This window comes from Polyodon spathula, chromosome 9 (genome assembly GCF_017654505.1).
Source record: "Polyodon spathula isolate WHYD16114869_AA chromosome 9, ASM1765450v1, whole genome shotgun sequence".
Taxonomy (NCBI): domain Eukaryota; kingdom Metazoa; phylum Chordata; class Actinopteri; order Acipenseriformes; family Polyodontidae; genus Polyodon; species Polyodon spathula.
Window position 1 is genome coordinate 8689991 of NC_054542.1, and position 26617 is coordinate 8716607.

General features: G+C 46.1%; 1 long non-coding RNA gene across 2 annotated transcripts in view; it reads right to left on the reverse strand.

Annotated features, from left to right (window-relative positions):
- Positions 1-39: 39 nt before the first annotated feature.
- LOC121320442 overlaps positions 40-26617 on the reverse strand; it is a 36910-nt gene continuing 10332 nt past the window's right edge. Inside the window, exons 2-3 of one of the 2 annotated variants that reach the window (XR_005950847.1) lie at positions 17751-17992; positions 40-311 (exon numbers count right to left, since the gene is read on the reverse strand). This is a non-coding gene — a long non-coding RNA (uncharacterized LOC121320442). The remainder of the gene's footprint in view (positions 312-17750; positions 17993-26617) is intronic. The other variant, XR_005950848.1, reaches the window with a different exon arrangement.

The following is a 26617-nucleotide window of genomic DNA, read 5'->3' on the forward strand; positions in this document are numbered from 1 at the left end:
GTTGAAACAGCTGAATATTCTCAGAGCGATTTGCCCCCCTGATATGAAGGCATGATGACTCAGTCCTGTACCATCTCCAGTTATTAATGCATTTAAGATAAGCTGCTTATGAGCTGGTTATTCATTAAAGCTTAGCAGTGGCTTCTTTTTTTTCTCCTTGAAAGATCCACAAGGTTCCCAGGCAAGTGAAGAGAGAGTGGTACTCACCAGTTAAACTCATTGTAGTCGTTGCGGACCTCACCCCAGAAATACAACCAGAAAAGGATCAGGAAAAAAGTGGAACAGAGAACCAGGAACCACAAGCGCTCCCACTGCAAACGACAAAGACACACCCATTACTGCACTCCCCTCCCAGCCAGTGAATACGAACTCAGGAGCTTCAAGCAGCTTGAGAGACAGAGAAGCATCAGCCATTCAGGAGGCAGGTGATGACACTGCAGAGGGACCAATAGTGTAGTGTGGTATAGTGCGGTGCGGGGAGGGGCTGGGCTGGGCCCTGGACCGACCCGCCCGGGGCTGACCCGCCCTGGGCGACACGACTCGACTGTGCTGACCCTGACCGGGGCCGCCCTGGGCCGGACGGGGCTGTGCTGACCCTGGGCGACCCGGGATGGGCCGACACGGCGGGACCCGCCTGCCCCGACACGGGCGGGGACCGCCCTGGGTCGACCCGCCCGGGCCCCCCGGCCGGGCTGACGGGCCCTGGGCCGACCGGACTGTGCCGAGTGAATGGACCTGGGCGGGACACGGCTGTGCTGAGCCCCCCCTGACGGACGGACCCGGGCGCTGACCCGGGTGTGACCCGCCCGACCCCGACCCGACCCGGGCCCGACCGACCGAACTGAGCCGACTCGACCCGGGCTGGGACGACCGCCGACCCGACCGGGCTGCCCCGACCGGACTGACCCGCCTGACCTCGCCCCGACCCGACTCGACCGCCCCGACCCGGGACACCGACTCGACCGCCCTGAGCACGGACTCGACGGGCGACCGACCCGACTGACCTGCCCTGACCCGGGCTCGGACCGCCTGTGCCCCGACACGACTGACCCGACTCAACCCGCCCTGCCCCGACACGACTGACCCGCCCCGACCCGACCCGACCCGGGTGGGCTGACGGGGCTGACTGACCCGCACGACCGGCCCTGCCCACGGGGCGACCCGCCCTGCCCGACACGACCGCCACTGGCTGGGCGGACCCGACCGACCCGACCCGGGGGCGGGGACACGACTGACCCCGCCCGACCCGACCCGAGGGCCCCGACCCGCCGACTGACCCGCCCTGGGGCGACACGACTCGACTCGACCCGCCCCGCTGACCTGGGCTGCCCCGACACGACTGGACTCGACCCGACCTGCCCGACACGACACCGCTCGACCGACTGGGCCCGCCCTGCCCCGACACGACTGGACTGACGACTCCCCGACTCGACCGACCCGCCCTGACCCGACTGAGACCTCGACCCGCCACGACCCGGGCTGGGCCCGACACGACCACGACCCGGGCACGACCCGGCGACCCGGCCGACTGAGCGACCCGCCCTGTGCGGGCTGGGCGACACGACCTGACCTGGCCCCTGGGCCGGACACGGGCTGTGCTGGGCTGGGCTGACCGACACGCCCCCGACCCGACCCGACCGGTGAGGGCTGCTGGGCTGGGCGGGGCTGGGCTGGGCTGGGCTGATACATTTGTGACCCGGTATTGTCACTGCACACTGTGTGTAATAACCCTCATTCAAGGCTGGATTTGCTATAGGGTTACAGGACAAACAGACAGTCAGACGTTTACAGCTACCTTACTCTTGATTGACAGCCAGACTGTTCAGAGGGACCGTATGCAATAACAATAGGCAAGTTTATTCACACAGGACGGGTTAACATCAGCACACAAGCTACATGTGTGTTTGATGCGAGTCTGTCCTCATGCGCAGGGTAAGTGTTCTCATCACAGATTTAACCATGAGATCTCTTCAGCACGTGTGAAAAAGAAGCACCACACACATTCTACTGGACGGTCTGCAGGAAGCTGCACTGTGACATCATAATGGAAGGCAATGCTAACATGTCATCACATCAGCTCCTGGCTGTCAGAAGTGAGGTGATGTGAAGTGCTTCCATTTTCCTGCAGCGCAGTTAGAAAACGACCATCACAAGTTAATTAGAGCTTTCTCCCAAACAAGAGACCATTCTGACCCTGCTTTACATACAAAGTATGCACGGAAACTAAATAGAAGTGTCAGGGGATTAAGTAAATGCTTTGGAATTCATTTTAATTCGATCTGGAAACAAGTCAAGCCACAATGGGATCTCTATTAAACTCAACCTAATCGGAGGTCAGCTGTCTCATTCACCTTGTGCTGTGCTTTCTTAAGGAACGGTAATTGCTTTTCTCTAAAGGCGGAAAGGTTATTTTCCTCAAAAACATTGAATTTCATTGCACTGCACCCTGTTGGTCCCCTGCAGCACTGCACCCTGCTGGCCCCCTGTAGCACTGCACCCTGCTGGCCCCCTGCAGCACTGCACCCTGCAGTACATCACAGAACAATACAGAAGAGATGTTATGCAGTTTGCCAGTCACAACTTATTATAGGCAAATACAGTGCCCTGTCCGAAGTTAAAATGTACCACATTCGCTTGAAAATCTCCAACATTTTGAAGATGGACTAAAACTTGGCAGTGTCAAAAAAAAAAAAAAAAGTATTATATACGGATCTAGTTTTACCAGATAATTAATATTCAAAGAAAAGCCCACTCAATAAATCCCAGAAATCAAAACTTCTATGAAAATAAGGGTCAGGTAGATGAAGCGCGACCCGACTGCAGTAATCCCCAGACAGACTTTATTGCAGCAGCATTCTACAGCAGTGGAGTGCATCACCCACTGACCCGTGGTTACACGCTATTACTCCAAAACACACAGCAGAGCCACTGCTGCAGCAGAATGCTCTAACAGAGTCCAGCTGTGCTTCATCCCAGCGGGGGTACACATGAGCTCAAACTGACCCCTCAATTAATCAGAGACATTAAATCACTGCTCCAGACACCAAGGGCAATGAATCCAGTCAAACAAATAAAGCCATCCATACAAAGGAAGAGAGACAGGACTGACAGCTAATGACAGACTAGAGTGAGGAGGTCATTCTAGTCAGGACTGCAGTTCGATAAGCGATTCTTAGCATCTCCTCTGTGGATGAAGCGATTCCTCTTTCAAAGCAGTGAATTCCAGAGCTGATTACTGGAAGCAGTGCCGCACGCAGGTATATTAATCTCGAAGCTCAGTATAAATAGCAGGTCAGGAGCGGATCAGAGTAATTCTCTGAAGTACAAAGCATTCTCTCAGCAGCACAGGGAACACTGAAGAGGGTCTGTTGCTGCGCAGGAATGAAATAGTGGGAGGGTTACAGAAAGTTGCTCATGGTCTCAATCCACAATGAACATGTTTAAAGTCAATCTTATATCTTTATCCATGCCCACTGACTGCCTGTTTATTAGTAGCAGCTATGCTTTTAAAGGCTTTGTAAGAAGATGTGCTGCGCTTCATTCACCACACATGAGCACCTTAACCACTGTGCAAGAGTGCCAGGCTTGTCAAGTCAATGAATTAGAGCTTCTAACCTAGTCTCATCTTACACACAGGGGGACAGAATCTGAAACAGCAGCGCAGCACACTGCACTGCACACTGCACAATATGTAAGCAGCCTGCTGTCAACACTAAACCAGCCTGTCAGATCTGTGGTCTGTCCCTTTGTGATTGAAACTGAATCAGGGAGATGCAGCTTTCATATCTTACAGAATCTCTGAATAGAATGAATATATTACAGAATCCCAGAACAGAATGAAGAGCTCTAAAGAGGAGCGAGACAGTGTGCTGCCTGCTGCATATACTGTATCTACAGCACAGATCAGCTCTAAAGAGGAGCGAGACAGTGTGCTGCCTGCTGCATATACTGTATCTACAGCACAGATCAGCTCTAAAGAGGAGCGAGACAGTGTGCTGTCTGCTGCATATACTGTACTACAGCACAGATCAGCTCTAAAGAGGAGCGAGACAGTGTGCTGCCTGCTGCATATACTGTATCTACAGCACAGATCAGCTCTAAAGAGGAGCGAGACAGTGTGCTGCCTGCTGCATATACTGTATCTACAGCACAGATCAGCTCTAAAGAGGAGCGAGACAGTGTGCTGCCTGCTGCATATACTGTATCTACAGCACAGATCAGCTCTAAAGAGGAGCGAGACAGTGTGCTGCCTGCTGCATATACTGTATCTACAGCACAGATCAGCTCTAAAGAGCAGCGAGACAGTGTGCTGCCTGCTGCATATACTGTATCTACAGCACAGATCAGCTCTAAAGAGCAGCGAGACAGTGTGCTGCCTGCTGCATATACTGTATCTACAGCACAGATCAGCTCTAAAGAGCGAGCGAGACAGATATACTGTATCTACAGCACAGATCAGCTCTAAAGAGGAGCGAGACAGTGTGCTGCCTGCTGCATATACTGTATCTACAGCACAGATCAGCTCTAAAGAGGAGCGAGACAGTGTGCTGCCTGCTGCATATACTGTATCTACAGCACAGATCAGCTCTAAAGAGGAGCGAGACAGTGTGCTGCCTGCTGCATATACTGTATCTACAGCACAGATCAGCTCTAATGAGGAGCGAGACAGTGTGCTGCCTGCTGCATATACTGTATCTACAGCACAGATCAGCTCTAAAGAGGAGCGAGACAGTGTGCTGTCTGCTGCATATACTGTATCTACAGCACAGATCAGCTCTAAAGAGCAGCGTGCTGCCTGCTGCATATACTGTATCTACAGCACAGATCAGCTCTAAAGAGGAGCGAGACAGTGTGCTGTCTGCTGCATATACTGTATCTACAGCACAGATCAGCTCTAAAGAGGAGCGAGACAGTGTGCTGCCTGCTGCATATACTGTATCTACAGCACAGATCAGCTCTAATGAGGAGAGAGACAGTGTGCTGCCTGCTGCATATACTGTATCTACAGCACAGATCAGTTGGCTCTCAGTAATGGCCAATCTGTGTGGCTACACTATCCATCTGAAAAATCAATAGCCACATTTAGCACTTATATTCGGTTGCCTAGAGCAGTTATAATAATTTTTTACTTGATTTTTCCCCTGTAATTTAATCAGGGAGTTCTTATGAATAATATAAGGGGTTCCAATTATATGAATATTACATTTCTAATAAGCTTCTGTTAAAAAAAGCATTAAGAGGAAACGTATCTGTCCTCGGGCTGAAACATACATCTCACCTAATAATAGTCTTTGTTAGACAGCTAAATATAACCGAGGTGTAATCCTGATCCAGTCTGTCTGCGTGAAAAACAGTGCAGCAGCTTAAAACGCTGTGGTGTGCAGACTTGCGACGGGAATGAGCGCTACCTAGCAGGTATCTGTTACTTAACAAACTTTCCAAGCCACAAGCCTGGCCATTTCACTGGGAGAGCTTTTACATGGCTCATCAAAGCTTGTTACAAAGTCATCAAACCACCACACACTATCTGTGAGCTACTGGAACACATTCATAGGAGCAACATAACCTTCTCCTAGCCTCGTCTACCGAAGCCCACTTTCCATATTAAACACGAACCAGAGCCCTGTAGCCAGTACAGTAGAACAAAGCAAACATGACGTAGAAAAGATCAGTGAATGCTCATATCCCTAGAGAACAAATGACCTGAATGTCATCCAGCACCCAAACACATCAAGCACAGACTAAACCTAACATAGCGTTTGGGGCAAACACACACACAGACAAGAAGAAGAACACATTGAAGTGTGGGGTGTTCTTTATTCGGGGGGGGCGGGTTCTTTATTCTTGTCTTTACCTCATCATCTCCTCTTTTTATAACACATTAGCAGTCCTAGTATATTGACTAATGAAAAGTTTTAGCCTTTTATTTTAATTGAGGAATAAGACAGATATATATATATATTTTTTTTTTATCTAAGAATTTTTTTTTTTATTATTGCGGAAAACTAGGATACCTGGTAATGAGTAATATAAACTATTAGAATTATGCCAAAAACATCAGTACCTTATACAAAGGAAAGACGTATACGTCACATATTCATTATTTCAGCTCTTTAATTGCGTTTGTATCCGCTGTGAATTTAGCTTTGAAGTTACTATTTTTACTTCCTTTACTTCAATACATAAATATTTATCTCTGTTTTAGTCAAAGCTGGTGGAAACTTTATCCGGTCATATCACAGAAAGGATGTAGAAACTGTTCTCTCCTTCACAAGAAACCCATCCTTCCTTTAATGCTGCACACAATGTGAAACTACAGGTTCAAACTCAACCTCTCCTTCATGAGGAACCCATCCTTCCTTCAATGCAGCACACAATGTGAAACTACAGGTTCAAACTCAACCTCTCCTTCATGAGGAACCCATCCTTCCTTCAATGCAGCACACAATGTGAAACTACAGGTTCAAACTCAACCTCTCCTTCATGAGGAACCCATCCTTCCTTCAATGCAGCACACAATGTGAAGCTGCAGGTTCAAACTCAACCTCTCCTTCATGAGGAACCCATCCTTCCTTCAATGCAGCACACAATGTGAAGCTGCAGGTTCAAACTCAACCTCTCCTTCATGAGGAACCCATCCTTCCTTCAATGCAGCACACAATGTGAAACTACAGGTTCAAACTCAACCTCTCCTTCATGAGGAACCCATCCTTCCTTCAATGCAGCACACAATGTGAAACTACAGGTTCAAACTCAACCTCTCCTTCATGAGGAACCCATCCTTCCTTCAATGCAGCACACAATGTGAAACTACAGGTTCAAACTCAACCTCTCCTTCATGAGGAACCCATCCTTCCTTCAATGCAGCACACAATGTGAAACTACAGGTTCAAACTCAACCTCTCCTTCATGAGGAACCCATCCTTCCTTCAATGCAGCACACAATGTGAAACTACAGGTTCAAACTCAACCTCTCCTTCATGAGGAACCCATCCTTCCTTCAATGCAGCACACAATGTGAAGCTGCAGGTTCAAACTCAACCTCTCCTTCATGAGGAACCCATCCTTCCTTCAATGCAGCACACAATGTGAAACTACAGGTTCAAACTCAACCTCTCCTTCATGAGGAACCCATCCTTCCTTCAATGCAGCACACAATGTGAAACTACAGGTTCAAACTCAACCTCTCCTTCATGAGGAACCCATCCTTCCTTCAATGCAGCACACAATGTGAAACTACAGGTTCAAACTCAACCTCTCCTTCATGAGGAACCCATCCTTCCTTCAATGCAGCACACAATGTGAAACTACAGGTTCAAACTCAACCTCTCCTTCATGAGGAACCCATCCTTCCTTCAATGCAGCACACAATGTGAAACTACAGGTTCAAACTCAACCTCTCCTTCATGAGGAACCCATCCTTCCTTCAATGCAGCACACAATGTGAAACTACAGGTTCAAACTCAACCTCTCCTTCATGAGGAACCCATCCTTCCTTCAATGCAGCACACAACGTGAAACTGCAGGCTCCTGGTTAAAAATAATCCATCCCTCTAATTAGACCTCTCAATATTTGCCTCTCTCCTTTGACCTTTTTCTCTTTCTTTCTTCAGTAGGCCCCCTGAAGAACCGGCTATCTCATTAAAAAAGGATGTAGCAGAATGAATGAAGATCATCACATCTATAGAGAGTGGCAGTATTTTTTCTATCATGCAGACAAGCTATTTATAATGCAGAATAAATATGATCTGCGATGCACATAATAATGCTTTAAACAGACACGCACGCACACTCACGCACGCATGCACACGCACGCACGCACACACACACGCGCACACGAAAATAAGCCAGCAGGTTCTACCCCCTCTACACGTTATTCAATAAAATCTATTGCTTATTGGGAAGACATGTAAAGATTTCATTTGTAACAAGCTGATAGCGATCAAGTCAAAGGATTTCTGTGAAGATTACTCAGTAGCAACAGGGTTAATTAATAACATTAATAAAAGCCAGATGAATAGTAATGAATAGCTTTGCATTTAATAATCTACCCCTGGAGTGCTCTATTAACACTGTATACAGAGCAATCGGAAGAAGAGGATTTACCAGAGTATATTACACAACATTTCACAGCTAACCCACGTCCTTTCAGTTCAGCTGGTCCATCTGCTCTCGGGTTTCCATGGAAACATGGAGACAAGCGGAATTGGAAACATTTTAAAGGGATGTCTGAAAACCGTTAATATACACCATTATAATGACATGAATACTAACACTGAAGGGATTTAAGCTGTTAACCCAAATAGCCCAGTCTAGGGGACATGCAATACAAATACTTTTGATTTTTTATACAAAATTATTAAAAACAGGTCGAATCAGAGGATTATTATAATGATTATATGACTTTGTTTTTGGACTTCACTAAATTAAACAAGTCATGCCTTACACAGAACTATGGGAAATGTGGCCCATAATATCTCAGGACTCGTTATGGGCCCACTACAGTGCAGCCCAAGCTTTCATCATTTCATGAGTCTGTACTTCATGCTCACAGCCTTTACATTTCATGAGTCTATACTTCATGCTCACAGCCTTTACATTTCATGAGTCTGTACTTCATGCTCACAGCCTGTACATTTCATGAGCCTGTACTTCATGCTCACAGCCTTTACATTTCATGAGCCTGTACTTCATGCTCACAGCCTGTACATTTCATGAGCCTGTACTTCATGCTCACAGCCTGTACATTTCATGAGCCTGTACTTCATGCTCACAGCCTGTACATTTCATGAGCCTGTACTTCATGCTCACAGCCTGTACATTTCATGAGCCTGTACTTCATGCTCACAGCCTGTACATTTCATGAGCCTGTACTTCATGCTCACAGCCTGTACATTTCATGAGCCTGTACTTCATGCTCACAGCCTGTACATGTCATGAGCCTGTACTTCATGCTCACAGCCTGTACATTTCATGAGCCTGTACTTCATGCTCACAGCCTGTATTTCATGCTCACAGCCTGTACATTTCATGAGCCTGTACTTCATGCTCACAGCCTGTACATTTCATGAGCCTGTACTTCATGCTCACAGCCTGTACATTTCATGAGCCTGTACTTCATGCTCACAGCCTGTACATTTCATGAGCCTGTACTTCATGCTCACAGCCTGTACATTTCATGAGTCTGTACTTCATGTTCACAGCCTGTACATTTCATGAGTCTGTACTTCATGTTCACAGCCTGTACATTTCATGAGTCTGTACTTCATGCTCACAGCCTGTACATTTGCATGAGTGTCAGTCTCAGGAGGCTTCTCCAGCACCTCTCACCAGGTAACAATTAAGATCCACTTTAAAAAGGAGAGAATGCCCCTGCCAGATTTCAGCTGAAGCACTAAACTCAATCCTCACACCCAAGTCATACTTTACTGTGCTTCTGGTTATTCAACCTTCACTTTGAAATAAAACATTCTGCACAGAAACATGTTGAATGCACAGATACCTTAGAAGAAGGATACAAGGAAAGGTGTGTTAAAAACATCCGATTGTATAAATCCGGCAAGAAACAGAAGCTTTAAAGACACTGCGAGAGTCGCAAGCCTGAATTATACTTCCTGTAAAGATGGGACTTTGTGAAAGCCCAGTTTAAAGAGTACAGACAATCAAAGTGTATACTTCAGAACAGGAGCCACACTCACCATTGCACTTGATAACAGCTCTGCACAAAGCAGGTGGTATTTTTAGAAACAAAGTGGAAAGGTGCCAATTATAGAAGGAATCCAAACAAGCAAAACTCCACAGTGCGGATAAATAAGAACATGAGCGAGCAGCTCCTCGGAGTTTCACTTTAAGCAGAATACATGACAGAACTGTTTAACTGTCCTCTGAACAAGCCAGCTGTCGTGTCTCTACAGATACGAGGGTCAGGAAACTTCTACGGACACCTGGGCCAGATCCTCAACGAGATGCACTCCAAATCCTTGCAAGAGAAATTTATTATTCTGTGAAGTATGTGAGGGCGGACATTTTGTTGGGATTGTGCCCGCAAACAAAATGGCCGACGATTACACAAAACGACCGACCAGTTCACAAAATGGTCGATGGGGAAATCTGCCATGGAGACGGGCGTCTTGGGAAGGGTGTGAATGGGTTGTGATAACCTGTTAATGGGGCAATTAAACTCAAACCACCTGTAGGGAAGGAATAGACACAAAGCGCGAGTGTTTTGTTTTGCTGTATCTGTGTGCGGGAACGAGGAGAGTTATTGTATTGAGAATTACTGTGTTGAATTGGAACGTTTGGACTACCCTGCCAGCTGTAAGACCCTGTTGTTTATATGAAAACCTGTATTGTGAACCAAACTTTGCTACTTGAACTGATGATCCCTCTGCCTGGGAACCGGGAGAGAATAAAGAACCAGACCTTGCCCTGACTGAACTGAGATATCAGTGTGTGTTATCATTATTCTCATACCAACTAGTATATAAAAGTTTGCTGTTGCAGGCCCTGCTTTGCTACTATACACACACAGGCTAGCATTTGGGCTTATACATTGCATCTAATGTAAATTAAATGTAACTTTCCCCAAGCTCAGGAGTAGAGGAAGCTGTGCTGAATGTCATGGAGAACGGGGCTGTGCAGATGGTCACAGTGGATGCTCTCTTGCATTTAATCTGGGACACAGTGGGAATCAGAATCACCTCATCAGTGAGCGGATGGCATGAAGGGCAGAGGAGGTTTCCCAGCGTGAGAGTTCCTGCTGAAATATTCATCTCTTCATTCCCGCAGCCTCACCATACTGGAAACTAATAATACTGGAGCTCTGCTCTTCACCTGGTGAGAGGCTTGGTGCAAGGCAGAGTGAACAGCTTCAAATGTCATGTTTTAAATATGCAACAGCCATTCTTCAATGCTTTGGGCTAAACTTCTTTCTTTTTATTTTTCTTGTTCCTACTGTAGCAACTTTACATTTAAAACAGGATCTAAAGTTTCCATAGACGGGAAATAAAATCAGGGTAATCAAAGTGTCTGTAGGGTGGTTAGACACATGAAGGGCATTACTGGAGGAAACCTGCTCCTCTGTGCAGCCAGGCTGACCTCTCCCTTAGGCATGTTAGACACATTACTGGAGGAAACCTGCTCCTCTGTGCAGCCAGGCTGACCTCTCCCTTAGGCATGTTAGACACATTACTGGAGGAAACCTGCTCCTCTGTGCAGCCAGGCTGACCTCTCCCTTAGGCATGTTAGACACAATACTGGAGGAAACCTGCTCCTCTGTGCAGCCAGGCTGACCTCTCCCTTAGGCATGTTAGACACATTACTGGAGGAAACCTGATCCTCTGTGCAGCCAGGCTGACCTCTCCCTTAGGCATGTTAGACACATTACTGGAGGAAACCTGCTCCTCTGTGCAGCCAGGCTGACCTCTCCCTTAGGCATGTTAGACACATTACTGGAGGAAACCTGCTCCTCTGTGCAGCCAGGCTGACCTCTCCCTTAGGCATGTTAGACACATGGAGGAAACCTGCTCCTCTGTGCAGCCAGGCTGACCTCTCCCTTAGGCATGTTAGACACATTACTGGAGGAAACCTGCTCCTCTGTGCAGCCAGGCTGACCTCTCCCTTAGGCATGTTAGACACATTACTGGAGGAAACCTGCTCCTCTGTGCAGCCAGGCTGACCTCTCCCTTAGGCATGTTAGACACATTACTGGAGGAAACCTGCTCCTCTGTGCAGCCAGGCTGACCTCTCCCTTAGGCATGTTAGACACAATACTGGAGGAAACCTGCTCCTCTGTGCAGCCAGGCTGACCTCTCCCTTAGGCATGTTAGACACATTACTGGAGGAAACCTGCTCCTCTGTGCAGCCAGGCTGACCTCTCCCTTAGGCATGTTAGACACATTACTGGAGGAAACCTGCTCCTCTGTGCAGCCAGGCTGACCTCTCCCTTAGGCATGTTAGACACATTACTGGAGGAAACCTGCTCCTCTGTGCAGCCAGGCTGACCTCTCCCTTAGGCATGTTAGACACATTACTGGAGGAAACCTGCTCCTCTGTGCAGCTTCGTTTGCATCCACAGTCGTAATCGATGCACTGTCTCTTACTGTCGTGTTCGTCAGCATTTTTAGCTTGTTAAAGAAGTAGTTTGTAATAGAAGTTCCTAATGCTCTTTCCATTGCATCAAGAGGACCGCTGACTGAACCAGGCAGCTGTGTGGGAGATGCGAGTCATGTGACTTGGCTTGCCTGTTCTGCGAGTTCTGGCTCGACTGCACCACTGCTGCCTATAGAAAATACACATCTGTCTTCGACACAACCACTGCTATGGAGCTTATTCAAAGAGCTCCTTGTTTCAAAGAAGTTCTTTCAAATCGTGACAAGATAAGCTGTTGTCAGAGACGCCCGCCCACCATGAGACTGGGAAGCTTAATCTTCATATCTCACTAATTATACAGATGAAGCTGAACCTTCCTGTTTGCACTTTACCAGTCAGACTGCACAGAAATGATCCACCTGAAGATCAGCTAATGTGGATGAAATGAGCTGGCAAGCTTTCACATTGTTCTATTGCATTAATGCAGCTCTCATGTCTTTTCATTTGTGTGTAGTGAAGGGTTTTCCATCTTTGTGGATTTATGCTCTCAGCCTGAACACTTAAATCCATTCCCCAATTACTGCAGTCCTACTTGAACTGATGAGCTCAAGACTCTGGTCTGCAATATAATTACACTAACCTGCAGTGCAGACAATGCATCGAAATTTCAGATGGGACGACAAGCGCTGCTCTTTAAAAACCAGGGATGGAAATAAGAGACTCACTCATTGCATAGCAGTCTGAACCATTCCTGGTTTTACTATGAGTTTAATAAGACACACCTGAAAACGACATCACAACTCATTATAAATTGGAAGAGTGTCTGACAGGACATGCTGGATTTGCACCGTCACTGACAAAAGAAATGAGAGAACGAGTGTAATAGCGCAGCTCCTGTTGTAGCTTGGACCGCATTGTACCTGTGGAAACAGGCTGGTCTTGTCCAGTGTTGAATGTTTCTGTGGTGTTCAGATAGCATTGTCAGCGAACAAGCGTCTCAAACATCCCTCATCAGATAGCATTGTCAGCGAACGAGCGTCTCAAACATCCCTCATCAGATAGCATTGTCAGCGAGCGAGCGTCTCAAACATCCCTCATCAGATAGCACTGTCAGCGAGCGAGCGTCTCAAACACCCCTCATCAGATAGCACAGTCAGCGAGCGAGCGTCTCAAACACCCCTCATCAGATAGCACAGTCAGCGAGCGAGCGTCTCAAACACCCCTCATCAGATAGCACAGTCAGCGAGCGAGCGTCTCAAACACCCCTCATCAGATAGCACAGTCAGCGAGCGAGCGTCTCAAACATCCCTCATCAGATAGCACAGTCAGCGAGCGAGCGTCTCAAACATCCCTCATCAGATAGCACTGTCAGCGAGCGAGCGTCTCAAACATCCCTCATCAGATAGCACTGTCAGCGAGCGAGCGTCTCAAACATCCCTCATCAGATAGCATTGTCAGCGAGCCAGCGTCTCAAACATCCCTCATCAGATAGCACTGTCAGCGAGCGAGCGTCTCAAACATCCCTCATCAGATAGCACTGTCAGCGAGCCAGCGTCTCAAACATCCCTCATCAGATAGCACTGTCAGCGAGCGAGCGTCATCAACTGTCAGCGAGCGAGCGTCTCAAACATCCCTCATCAGATAGCACAGTCAGCGAGCGAGCGTCAAACATCCCTCATCAGATAGCACAGTCAGCGAGCGAGCGTCTCAAACATCCCTCATCAGATAGCACAGTCAGCGAGCCAGCGTCTCAAACATCCCTCATCAGATAGCACTGTCAGCGAGCCAGCGTCTCAAACATCCCTCATCAGATAGCACAGTCAGCGAGCCAGCGTCTCAAACATCCCTCATCAGATAGCATTGTCAGCGAGCCAGCGTCTCAAACATCCCTCATCAGATAGCATTGTCAGCGAGCGAGCGTCTCAAACATCCCTCATCAGATAGCACTGTCAGCGAGCTCTCAAACATCCCTCATCAGATAGCACTGTCAGCGAGCACAGAGCGTCTCAAACATCCCTCATCAGATAGCACTGTCAGCGAGCGAGCGTCTCAAACATCCCTCATCAGATAGCACAGTCAGCGAGCGAGCGTCTCAAACATCCCTCATCAGATAGCACAGCGAGCGAGCGTCAAACATCCCTCATCAGATAGCACAGTCAGCGAGCGAGCGTCTCAAACATCCCTCATCAGATAGCACAGTCAGCGAGCGAGCGTCTCAAACATCCCTCATCAGATAGCACAGTCAGCGAGCGAGCGTCTCAAACATCCCTCATCAGATAGCACAGTCAGCGAGCGAGCGTCTCAAACATCCCTCATCAGATAGCACTGTCAGCGAGCGAGCGTCTCAAACATCCCTCATCAGATAGCATTGTCAGCGAGCCAGCGTCTCAAACATCCCTCATCAGATAGCACTGTCAGCGAGCGAGCGTCTCAAACATCCCTCATCAGATAGCACAGTCAGCGAGCCAGCGTCTCAAACATCCCTCATCAGATAGCACTGTCAGCGAGCGAGCGTCTCAAACATCCCTCATCAGATAGCACTGTCAGCGAGCCAGCGTCTCAAACATCCCTCATCAGATAGCATTGTCAGCGAGCCAGCGTCTCAAACATCCCTCATCAGATAGCACTGTCAGCGAGCGAGCGTCTCAAACATCCCTCATCAGATAGCATTGTCAGCGAGCGAGCGTCTCAAACATCCCTCATCAGATAGCATTGTCAGCGAGCGAGCGTCTCAAACATCCCTCATCAGATATCTGTGGGGCTCCTGTTCCTTTTCCTGTCTGTGCTGTTCTCTATTGTTACTGGAGAAGGGCCTTTACTGCGCACTCAGCAGGAGCACACACTGCACTCTGCAAGGAGAGTATCTGAGTGAAATCAAGCCAAGACTACTTGAGCTTTCATTTGAGTTCCTTCATTTCTCAAAGGTCAATTGAAATGGCCACGTCTCTTTGCTCTCTGCTCAGTGCTTTGACAGGGGCAGTGGATCGTGGATGTTTGTTCCTCATTACGTCTCCTTCATAACAATGCAGACATACTCCAGCTGTTCTCCAGAGAGCAGGACATTCTGAACGAAGGGATACTGCACTGCAAACCCAGAACCCGGAAAGCTTGTTCTGGAGATCAGTCAGCAAAACGATAACCTGCTCTACAAACGCACTGAATCTCTACAGAATAAATCACGTGCAATCTGGTCAAATTCCAATAGTCTTATTAAACGCCTGTATGACTAATAGAAAGAATGAGACAAAAAAAAAAAAATCATGTAGCTGAAATACCTGCTTATACAGAACAACCTCCCCAGGGACAGAAAGTGGGTTTTATTTATTTACAGGCGATTTAACACGGGACATGATTATACATGTACACCAGTGCTGCATGAACCAGACAAGTGTGCACAGGGGAGTGGCACTGGTGTCGATCGGGCTACCTTCCCATTCCAGGTGAATCAATGAAGAAACAGCTGCTTGGGTTTGTGTGGATCGCTGTTCTCCACAGAGTAAGAAAAGCAGCAATCCTCATAAGTCCAGGCAGCTGGATCTTATCCATTAGTTTCCCTGAATGGAAATCAGCCTGATTGACACCAGTGACCCCCACCTGGTTCCTGTGGGGAGCTGAATGTGAATATTCGATGAATTGGTTTGTGCCGCACTAACTAACACTGAACGCGTGGTCCTATTGCCTTTAACGCAGGCTCCAAAGTCTTTGTAAACACCAGAAATGCCGACGCACTTGCACTGTTTTCTCATCAGCAGAGCTTATGCCACAGCAGCTTGCAAATCCCAATACAAGAGGAGGAAGGTTCAAATCTAGAGGAGGGCTTTTATCAGATTTCTTTGTTTATTGCTGTTTCACTGACAATCGCCCTTCAAACAGCATTTCTCTGTTCATTGCTGTTTCACTGACAATCGCCCTTCAAACAGCATTTCTCTGTTCACTGCTGTTTCACTGGCAATCGTCCTTCAAACAGCATTTCTCTGTTCATTGCTGTTTCACTGACAATTGCCCTTCAAACAGCATTTCTCTGTTCACTGCTGTTTCACTGGCAATCGTCCTTCAAACAGCATTTCTCTGTTCATTGCTGTTTCACTGACAATCGCCCTTCAAACAGCATTTCTCTGTTCATTGCTGTTTCACTGACAATCGCCCTTCAAACAGCATTTCTCTGTTCATTGCTGTTTCACTGACAATCGCCCTTCAAACAGCATTTCTCTGTTCATTGCTGTTTCACTGACAATCGCCCTTCAAACAGCATTTCTCTGTTCATTGCTGTTTCACTGACAATCGTCACTTCAAATAGCATTTCTCTGTTCATTGCTGTTTCACTGACAATCACCCTTCAAACAGCATTTCTCTGGCTGTGCAAGTCCTCGAGTGATCGTCAACGGCTCATTTGAAAGTTAAGAACTTGGACTAATTATCTGTCATTTATGTATTTAAGTGACCCCCACTTTATACACCACTGTCTTAAGCCAACTAGACAGTGCGGAGAAGCCATAAAAAAGGCAAGTCGAATTTTAGGTTATATAGCCAAGATAGCTGAACTCAAATCTAGAGAGGTTATATTAAAATTATACAATGCACTGGTAAGACCACACCTAGGATACTATGTACAGTTCTGGTTTCCATATCATAAGAAAGACAATGAGGTATTGGAGAGAGTACAGAGGACAGCAACACGATTAATTCCAGGACTGAAAGCCATGTCATATGAAGATAGATTGAAAGAATCTGTACAGCCTAGAAAGAAGGAGAGCCAGTGGCAACTTAATAGAAGCATTTAAAACTGTCAAGGGGTTTAACACAGTAACTGCTGAGAATTATATTTCACAGGTCCCAGAGAACAGAACCAGGGGCCACAGGTGGAAACTGAAGAAGGGCATATTCAGAACCGAGGGGTGAAGGAGCTTTTACACTGAAAAGGTGGTGAACCACTGGAACAGGCTGCCAGACAGAGCTATTGAAGCAGAGACTATCGGATCCTTCAAAGATATTGTGGATGTTGTCATGAACAATACTGTATAACCCTCTCTGTGACCACAACAAGACTTTTAGCTAGCCGTCTGCAGGAAGGGTGGTACATTTAGCCATGGATTCGCAGAGGTTTCATTTCCCCTTATACTCTAGTTAGGGGGGGGGGGGGGTTGTTTTTCCTCTCCTGAGTACTAACGGACCACACAGGAGTGAGCACAGGTGGGCCAAATGGCCTTCTCTCATTCTACAATTTCTTATGTTCATATTCATGCCAGCCCTGTTTCGAAAGGCTTTGTGCCCCCAGAGTGAGTGGGATGCATGTACTGAAAACAATGAGAATGAAGAATAAAGAAGCAGAGACATGCATACAGTGAAGACACTAGAAGAGCGAGAGGCAGGCCTCTCTGATGAGTTCAAATGCCCGTTCCATACATTATCAGACACACACAAACTGCAACAAGGGCTCTAATTCAGGTTACCATATGACTCCATCTACAAGAGGACAGTTTGGGACAGTTCAGGCTTTCCAACTTACATCGCAATGCATTCTGTTACATTACACCTGTCTCGGACACCTTTCACAGCAGGACTACACTTACCAGAATGTACTGGGGTGAAAAGCCTGAACTATCCCAGTGTACATGGAGTCACATGGTCACCCTAGCTCTAGTAGAACGTAAAGCACTGACCTTTGTCGTGTCATCATGTGACCGCTGATACCGTTTCCAACGGCACCCATAGATTCCTGTGAGGCACGATAAACAGAGCTGCCGCTCATACACCTGCAAGGGCTGGTGCTTTACCATGCTCCTTCAATCCCTTCCAATCAGCAGTGCATGAGGGGAGCCTGCGAGTGCAAACAGAGAGGAACACAGTGAGCCAGGGACCATGCTCCTTCAATCCCTTCCAATCAGCAGTGCATGACGGGAGCCTGCAAGTGCAAAAAGAGAGGAATAGAGTGAGCCAGGGACCATGCTCCTTCATTCTCTTCCAATCAGCAGTGCATGAGGGGAACCTGCGAGTGCACACAGAGAGAGAGCAGATCAAGAACAGGTGGCTGGAGCTTGTTACCTGTACACTATGGCTAATCGAGCTCATAGTGACTGCTGTGCAGTCAGAGTCTGATTTCCATCCCATGCCTTGCTTTAGTTGCACTATTCTTTTCCCAATGTAAAACATTATTAATTCTACATTAGCTGCAAAGCCACAGTCTACTGGCGCTGTGGTGAGATGTGGACAGCTGAATAAACAGTGTTTACATCAATATAACTAATGCTTCGAATAGACCCCCAACCCTCAATTAAATTGAAGTGTGATCTAGAGTCATGGCCCACGCATCCTTCTGACAAACCACTTGCTGACTTTACAAAGTCATGATGTCACACCTCCACAGAATCCACTCAATGGGAAGATCTATGAAGCCATGCCAAAAGAAACTAGAAACAGGTTTTCTTTCATAACTCTTCTGAGCACAATTGAACACACTGAGAAACACCTACTTTCAACTACTATAGAAACAAAAACTGCACAACCAATCAACTGAAACTCAAGAACCAGCATCTCTAGAACAGCCCCACAAAACAATACCACATTACCAATACCACTGCCACACACAGAACTCAATACCACACTGTACATCCACACCCTCGACACACACAGAACTCAATACCACACTGTAAATCCACACCCTGCGACACACACACAACTCAATACCACACTGTACATCCACACCCTCGACACACACAGAACTCAATACCACACTGTAAATCCACACCCTCGACACACACAGAACTCAATACCACACTGTAAATCCACACCCTGCGACACACACACAACTCAATACCACACTGTACATCCACACCCTCGACACACACAGAACTCAATACCACACTGTAAATCCACACCCTCGACACACACAGAACTCAATACCACACTGTAAATCCACACCCTGCCCCACACACAGAACTCAATACCACACTGTACATCCACACCCTCCACACACACACAACTCAATACCACACTGTAAATCCACACCCTCGACACACACACAGAACTCAATACCACACTGTAAATCCACACCCTCGACACACACACAACTCAATACCACACTGTAAATCCACACCCTCGACACACACACAGAACTCAATACCACACTGTAAATCCACACCCTGCCACACACACAACTCAATACCACACTGTAAATCCACACCCTCGACACACACACAACTCAATACCACACTGTAAATCCACACCCTGCCACACACACACAACTCAATACCACACTGTAAATCCACACCCTCGACACACACAGAACTCAATACCACACTGTAAATCCACACCCTCGACACACACAGAACTCAATACCACACTGTAAATCCACACCCTCGACACACACAGAACTCAATACCACACTGTAAATCCACACCCTCGACACACACAGAACTCAATACCACACTGTAAATCCACACCCTCGACACACACAGAACTCAATACCACACTGTAAATCCACACCCTCGACACACACACAACTCAATACCACACTGTAAATCCACACCCTCGACACACACAGAACTCAATACCACACTGTAAATCCACACCCTCGACACACACAGAACTCAATACCACACTGTAAATCCACACCCTCGACACACACAGAACTCAATACCACACTGTAAATCCACACCCTCGACACACACAGAACTCAATACCACACTGTAAATCCACACCCTCGACACACACAGAACTCAATACCACACTGTAAATCCACACCCTCGACACACACAGAACTCAATACCACACTGTAAATCCACACCCTCGACACACACACAACTCAATACCACACTGTAAATCCACACCCTCGACACACACAGAACTCAATACCACACTGTAAATCCACACCCTGCCACACACACAGAACTCAATACCACACTGTAAATCCACACCCTGCGACACACACACAACTCAATACCACACTGTAAATCCACACCCTCGACACACACAGAACTCAATACCACACTGTAAATCCACACCCTCGACACACACAGAACTCAATACCACACTGTAAATCCACACCCTCGACACACACAGAACTCAATACCACACTGTAAATCCACACCCTCGACACACACAGAACTCAATACCACACTGTAAATCCACACCCTCGACACACACAGAACTCAATACCACACTGTAAATCCACACCCTCGACACACACAGAACTCAATACCACACTGTAAATCCACACCCTCGACACACACAGAACTCAATACCACACTGTAAATCCACACCCTCGACACACACAGAACTCAATACCACACTGTAAATCCACACCCTCGACACACACACAACTCAATACCACACTGTAAATCCACACCCTCGACACACACAGAACTCAATACCACACTGTAAATCCACACCCTCGACACACACAGAACTCAATACCACACTGTAAATCCACACCCTGCCACACACACAACTCAATACCACACTGTAAATCCACACCCTGCCACACACACAACTCAATACCACACTGTAAATCCACACCCTCGACACACACAGAACTCAATACCACACTGTAAATCCACACCCTCGACACACACAGAACTCAATACCACACTGTAAATCCACACCCTCGACACACACAGAACTCAATACCACACTGTACATCCACACCCTGCCACACACACACAACTCAATACCACACTGTAAATCCACACCCTGCCACACACACAACTCAATACCACACTGTACATCCACACCATCGACACACAGAAAGCAAAACAAGCAGTTTAGGTTTTAAATGTTGACACCATTTACATCATTTCAAATGATTACAAATAGTCAGCTTATACTGTAAACCCTGTCCATGTGTCAATATAGCTCATCTGTGCAGAACAGCTAGGATTAAACCCACAGTTTGCTAGGGGTCAGTGATACCATTCCACTATTTTGTTTTAAAGAATTTACCAGGTACTGCACAGTGGTCCTAAATGCTCACGGGTGTAACTTAGCAGATAGGGTGAGGCTTGAGTTTAACACGTTATTCATTTTATAAATCATTTAGAATACAGGGTGCTTTGTGAAACAGAAAGGAAGAACGAATGAAGCTGCTGCTGCTGCTGCAGGGGACCTTCGAATGAAACTCAAGTGTGCGACTGATATCCCATCCAGAAGAGCGCACAGTACAGCAGCTTTGAAAAGGACTGCCGCTCATCTGCAGATGCAAATATCCATCAGTCTCGGGGCAGTCGACTCCAGAGCTATGCAAAAGAGCCGACATTCCTGACAAATACAAAAATGCGCAGATTCATTATTTAAATTAATAACCACTCACTGTTTTCAACATTTCGCACGTTTTAGATGTGTAAGTTATAGTGAAAAAGCAAAGAGGGAGCACTGTAGTGTGCTTTAATAAAAGAGCTGTAAAGTGAGCAGGCTTTCCATTTCACATGAGAAAAGGAATGTGTGTTTTTCCTTCCCCAGTGAAGCGCTGTGGCAAGCCCATGAAGACAGCTCTGCACCTGCTCCTCCTCCAGGCTTGTTTACTTGCTTGTGTAAGACAGTCCCACTGGCAGGGGCAGCAGGCAGAGGGAGCTGTACTTCCTGTAATTAATGTCAGCTTCTGTTAGTCGCCGGGCTCTTGAACTGCACTGATTATCCTCACAGCTGCAGGGGGAAGTCTAGCGCCCCACACACAGAGCACAGCTCCAGCAGCCAAAGCACCCATTCCGGCTGCAGCATGCCACTGCCATCAAACACAGCCTTCTAGTTCCGGAATCTGGAATCATCAAGTGTGTTCTACACTCCGCACACAACACTGCAATCAGAGACACCAACCGAGACAATGACAGCTTCCCCTGCTCGCCCAGAGGGCTCTCCTTCATTATATGCCAAAGAAGGCAGCAGTGGGGTTGTGATTTGAACCAAGCCTAGGACTGGCTTTTAATCACAGTAACTGTGAGAGAAAACTGGAAGCAATTACTGGTTACATTTTTAAATAACTGCCACAACTTAATAATGAATTCCAACAGAATACCACAGAAACAACATCTGAATATCTCCTGCACTTCCTGAGTTCTGACATAATTCGGGTTGAATTCAGCCCTGTTAATTCATGTGGATTTAATCACCCGTATTCATTCCATGTTCCTTTGTAACACATCGTGTATAACATGGTGGGCGAGTCAGAGGGTATGAATGCCTGCCTTACACATGGGATCAACATCATGTGTTCATCAGCAACGAGATGTTTCTACTTCCAGACTGCGGCGCAGGAGGCAGGAGTCCTTTCAAGCATGTGGTCCCCTTATGTAAACACTGACCGCATGTTTAGTGCTGTGAGTATGTCCTCAGTCATTGTTTCATGTGACTGATCTGTATGCACGTTTAGTGTTGTATTTCGTGTGACTGGTCTGTATGCACGTTTAGTGTTGCGGGTATTTCGTGTGACTGGTCTGTATGCACGTTTAGTGTTGCGGGTATTTCGTGTGATGGTCTGTATGCACGTTTAGTGTTGCGAGTATTTCGTGTGACTGGTCTGTATGCACGTTTAGTGTTGCGAGTATTTCGTGTGACTGGTCTGTATGCACGTTTAGTGTTGCGAGTATTTCGTGTGACTGGTCTGTATGCACGTTTAGTGTTGCGAGTATATTTCGTGTGACTGGTCTGTATGCACGTTTAGTGTTGCGAGTATTTCATGTGACTGGTCTGTATGCATGTTTAGTGTTGCGAGTATTTCGTGTGACTGGTCTGTATGCACGTTTAGTGTTGCGAGTATTTCGTGTGACTGGTCTGTATGCACGTTTAGTGTTGCGAGTATTTCGTGTGACTGGTCTGTATGCACGTTTAGTGTTGCGAGTATTTCGTGTGACTGGTCTGTATGCACGTTTAGTGTTGCGAGTATTTCGTGTGACTGGTCTGTATGCAGCTCACAATAATTGCCTCTCTTTCTCAGGTGATGTTATCCAATAGCTCAGTGGTTAGTGTGAGGGGACGGCGTGTCAGTGAAACTCTTCATTAAAACATTCCTACATCGTTTCAAACCGGACCAGTGTTTGTACATTCATTCTGCAGAATGGGTTTTGTTTTCTCAAATATCAAATTCTAATTTAAGAAATGCTTTTTTGCCCTCATTTGTTTTATTTTTTAAAAACCAACTACCAAATGTACAAAAAAATCAATTACTAAAAGAAATGTATCCAATTGCTTGATAAAAATTTCAACCAGAAGTCTCTCAGTGTCATTAAGGCACTGTAAAAACTGTCAAAACCGCTGTAAAGAATTGTGCAGATTTAGTTTAAAAATACAGAAACATTATTATTATTATTATTATTATTAACTCAGCAATCAATTCAGGAGTGTGTGGCCAGTATTAAAAATTCATCAGGACGAATAGCAACTCGCTTTACATTGTAGTGAATCTTATATGAATCAGGACTAACAGCAACTCTTTACATAGTTCTCATATTGAAATGCATCAGGACTAACAGCAACTCACTTTACATTGTAGTGAATCTTATATTGAATCTCATATTGAAATGCATCAGGACTAACAGCAACTCACTTTACATTGTAGTGAATCTCATATTGAAATGCATCAGGACTAACAGCAACTCACTTTACATTGTAGTGAATCTCATATTGAAATGCATCAGGACTAACAGCAACTCACTTTACATTGTAGTGAATCTCATATTGAAATGCATCAGGACTAACAGCAACTCACTTTACATTGTAGTGAATCTTATATTGAATCTCATATTGAAATGCATCAGGACTAACAGCAACTCACTTTACATTGTAGTGAATCTCATATTGAAATGCATCAGGACTAACAGCAACTCACTTTACATTGTAGTGAATCTCATATTGAAATGCATCAGGACTAACAGCAACTCACTTTACATTGTAGTGAATCTCATATTGAAATGCATCAGGACTAACAGCAACTCACTTTACATTGTAGTGAATCTCATATTGAAATGCATCAGGACTAACAGCAACTCACTTTACATTGTAGTGAATCTCATATTGAAATGCATCAGGACTAACAGCAACTCACTTTACATTGTAGTTAATCTCATATTGAAATGCATCAGGACTAACAGCAACTCACTTTACATTGTAGTGAATCTCATATTGAAATGCATCAGGACTAACAGCAACTCACTTTACATTGTAGTGAATCTCATATTGAAATGCATCAGGACTAATAGCAACTCAATTTACAGCACAAGCCGTTACATAAACCAAAGCAGTGGCTAATGATTCACACATCATCAGGGGCTCAAAGTACACCTGCCTGTTGTAATTTCTATTACACGTACAGTATATAGGGCTGTCTCAGTGTGACTTATACATTTACCAAAGAACAGGCGGGATATTTTCACCTATACTGCCTGGGCCTGGGTTGCAATGTGATTAGCCTTTGTTCTGTTAAAGACCACCAAAAGGAAACTTGGCATGGGTGTGAAGTAACAGTTATCTCAACTTAGATTCACTTTTATCATTTTCTGTTTCAGCCGTCACATCCTGGCGACTGATAACCTCTCAAAGCATGATCACGTCTGCATGTTTTATCCAGGTTTATGAAACAGTGAAACCAGAACAGACAATAACAAGGCGACATTGTTGCCTCTCAGCACTTCCTATCAGTGGAGGCCAGCAGTATTGTTTAGTTCTCATGCCAAGCAGGGGCCCTGCCCCTGAGAGAGGTGTGCAAAGTGAGAGCAACCATGTCTTTACTGTTTCATCCTGTGCTTCCTGCACATTTAAACTGACAAACAGGGGCCCTGCCAGCGCTGCCCTCCCCTGACAGAGGGGTGCACAGTGAGAGACCCGGGTCTTTACTGTTTCATCCTGTGCTTCCTGCACATTTAAACTGACAAGCAGGGGCGCTGCCAGCGCTGCCCTTCCCCTGAGAGAGGGGTGCACAGAAGAAGCACACAAGCGCCTTCTCACAGCGGCTAACTGCACAAGATAAGGGCTTATTAATGAAACCTTTTTACTACTCGAAACCAACAAAACACAACAGACTCTTCCATTATGGGCCGATTCAGTTACACAACAGCGACAAAGACATGAAAACTGAATCTCCATCTTTTCAAAACCTGTTTGGTTGGTTGGGATACGCTACGCTACACAAGAAACAGAAATAACCATAGATTCTATGGATGATTAAAAAAAAGAAGAAGAATCATCTTATTATTCTGTAAAACAACTGCCTATATTACAAATAATCATAAACAATTATTAAAGTATATAGGTTATGCTATGATGTTACAAGTGATCAGCCAATGTGAAGATTTTTAAATAAAGACAATTAAGCAAACGTTTGTGTAACAGTCCTTTCATATTTAATTGTGTATTCTCACAAGTGCAAGACCAGCATTGGAGGCACAAGGCAAAAGGAATCACATAACAAAAGCTGGCGATATAGAAGATATTGTAATCATCTTTGTCAGAAAGATCGGTCGCTCGCTCTCACAGAACCACAGGGGTATCAACACAGGAACTGCTGTCAGACGCTGTGCGTGGAAACAGCCCGTTTTGCTCTAGTTTTCTTATAAACACACAAAGTGATATTTCTGAATTCACATCACTTGAGAGGCAACGAAGCGTGCCAGAACCTTCTTATCAACCAAGGTCCTGGTCATTGGTGGGCACCAGCAGCCCAGACGTTTTGCTTCAGAGAACTTGTCTTGTGTCTGGTGCAGATTACAGGTGAAAGACATTCGACAGTCTCCCTGGTGGATTGCTGTCCACATCAGAGAAATATAATTACATTTTTTATATTGCAGTTTGTTTTCCCGTTTCTCCCTCCCCCACTCTACCCTCAGGCTCCTCTACCCCCAATGCACATGCTGGGAGAGTGGATATTGCAGCTGCTGCAAGTTCACAATCTGCTTCTTTTTCTGCTTCAATTGCAGCTGTATGAATACATATGCAGAAAATCTTATGCCTGGGTTTTCCTCACCCGGTATGTAGGACCCCAGGCCAGCACAGCCAAGACCCAAAAATCAGTTTGCATCCAGGTGCAACTAGTTTTGAAGAAGCCAAATCTGATACACCCAAAATGAGTGGACTCTAATGCATTTCACTTACTGTAACCCGCAGCAATGTTATTAGCATGTATCACACTGCAAGCAGCCTTCTACAAACCAGCATGCCACGTGTACAAAAGCGTGCAAGATTGCAAAAGCAGCAGCTTTCTACTGGAGAAGAAGCAGGAACTTCACTAAATGAATAAAGAAGCTAAACCTGCATGCCAGCATCTTCTGTTTGTAGATTAAACTATTTAGCATAATTGCATTGAGATAAAAAGCCAACATCTAAAAAGAAACCTGCTAATGTCAGCAGAGCCGGACAGAGTCCCCCAGCTTAGGCCCCCCACTAATTACTGCCTTGCTGCTCCATCCTGCCTGGTAGAGGATTCAACAGAATGACTTCCTCTAAACTGTACATGCGCAATATCAACTAGCAACCCACAGCAACCCCATATAACCCTGCTTACAGAACTCCCTTCTCTAGTGGAGTGGAACCTTCTTAGTAACAAGTC